The sequence below is a fragment of the Protobothrops mucrosquamatus genome, unplaced genomic scaffold, assembly GCF_001527695.2.
Source record: "Protobothrops mucrosquamatus isolate PMUCROS unplaced genomic scaffold, P.Mucros_1.0 scaffold7919, whole genome shotgun sequence".
Taxonomy (NCBI): domain Eukaryota; kingdom Metazoa; phylum Chordata; class Lepidosauria; order Squamata; family Viperidae; genus Protobothrops; species Protobothrops mucrosquamatus.
In genome coordinates this window covers 39649-41799 of record NW_015393718.1, presented here as the reverse complement: position 1 = coordinate 41799, position 2151 = coordinate 39649, and positions in this window count along the sequence as shown.

Below are 2151 nucleotides of genomic sequence, written 5' to 3'. Positions count from 1 at the left end.
GGTTCCAGAAAAATAAACACGTGTGCACAATGATAGACGGGCTGCCTTGGGTGGGGGAAAAGTTATATATACCAACAACCCAAAGAGTCACATTCATGCAGCTTTGCCATGACACAAAATCAGCAGGGCATTTTGGATTTGTAAAAACATTACACTTAATTAAACGGCAATTTTGGTGGCCATCCATGAAAAAGGACATAGAAAGTTATGTGGCCAGCTGCCCAAAGTGTGCAACTGCAAAGAGGTTGCAAGGGAAATCGCCTGGACTGTTACAAACAGTGGCAAATCCCTCAGCCCCCTGGAGGGAAATAGCCATGGATTTTATAGTGGAATTACCAGAAAGCAATGGGAATACTGTTGTCTGGATGGTCACGGACTTGTTTTCCAAACAGGTGCACTTTATCCCTTGCCAAAAGATTCCCACCGCAAAAGCCTTAGTGAAACTTTTCATCCAGCATATTTACAGATTGCATGGGGCACCCCAACGCATCATCTCTGATAGGGGAGTGCAATTTACGTCTGCATTTTGGAAGGAATTTTTATCCCTCTTAGGGACCACTCAGGGACTGACATCGAGCCATCACCTACAGGGGAATGGACAAGCAGAACATTCGAACTCAGTACTTGAGCAATATTTAAGATGCTTTCTTAATTTCCAACAGTCTGATTGGACGGACCTACTCCCCTTCGCAGAAGTGGCCTACAATAATGCAGTCCACTCCAGCACAGGTTACACTCGTTTTGAAATAGCTACCGGTCAAAGTTTCAACCCCATGCCAGAACTAACCCCAAACGAACCGGCGATCCCATCACTGAAAGAATGGATGGAACAATTACAAAACACCTGGACAATTTTTCATTGCAGTTTGCTGAAAAGAGAGCATCTGTCACCTTTACGGCCAAAAATCCCCCCCCACCTCCAATCATGGTGGAGGGCGAACAACACTTCGCGATAAAGGAAATCCTAGATTCTAGGAGATTTCATGGAGCAACTCAGTACCTAGTAGCTTGGAAACACCTCCCTGCCTCACAAAACGAGTGGGTCCATAAACGTCATGTCAGAGCCCCGAAGCTATTAAAGACGTTTCATACAGAGTATCCTAACAAGCCAAACTAACTTTTATACCTGTTTTGTTTTCTTTTCAGGTGGCTCTCTCTTATTTTTAAGGGGGCAGGATGTCAGAATCCAATTATATTTCATTTCTAGTTATCAACTATGGAAAACCCCATTTCTACCCTCTCTGGATTCTGTCATACTACGAAGGGGAAGGGGGATGAGCAAAGGGGTTTTATGGCTTTCACTTCCTTCATTAAAACTTCAAAGGGACTGGATGTGGATCTCACCCAGAGGACTGACCATAACAATATGGCCCATCAGCTTTCATCTACTACTCTCTGAAGTCTCCCTTCTGCCAGTCAAGAGGAAAAGGGGGTGGAAATGTGATGCCTGGGATTGTCGCTGGAAGGACGGTGGGGTGGGGGCTGCTTGGGAACACTTAAAACCTTGAATGGTAGGGCTTGGGTCCCAGATCCTGTCTAGAACGCCTGCAACCATCTTATCTTAATAAAGATGCCTATAGAAGGTATTAAAAATGCAGTGCCTCAGAGTCTTAACATTCAGAAGGCACTGTCATTAGAACAAGGAAAGGAGGAAACACCAACCAAATGGTTAGAAAGATTAAAAAGCCAACTTCAAAAGTATGAACATTTGGATCCTGGTAATCCAGGACATCAAATGATGTTGAAATATCAATTTATAGGGAAAGCATGGGAAGGTATTAGGGTAAAAATGCAGAAATTAGACACATGGAAAACTAAAACAATAGAAGATTTATTACTGGTAAAAGAGGCTCAGAAAGTATATGTGAAGAGAGAAGAGGAGAGAGATAAATGATGGCTCAATTGGTGCAAACAGGCCAGCAAAGAGGATGTGGAGGAGTAATCAGGAAACCAGTGTTAGAAGTAAGTCTTCATCCTGGTTCATCCAAGCCGGGAATAAATAAGCAAACATGGCGACTGCTTTGGGAAGAAGGTTACAGTTTATTGCAGAAGACAGATAAGCAGCAGAGGAGAAGAAAAAGAGAGTGAGCACATGGGCAGATGGTCTTTTTATACCCTCTAGCCCTGCCTGGAAGTTTCCTGTTCCTGTGG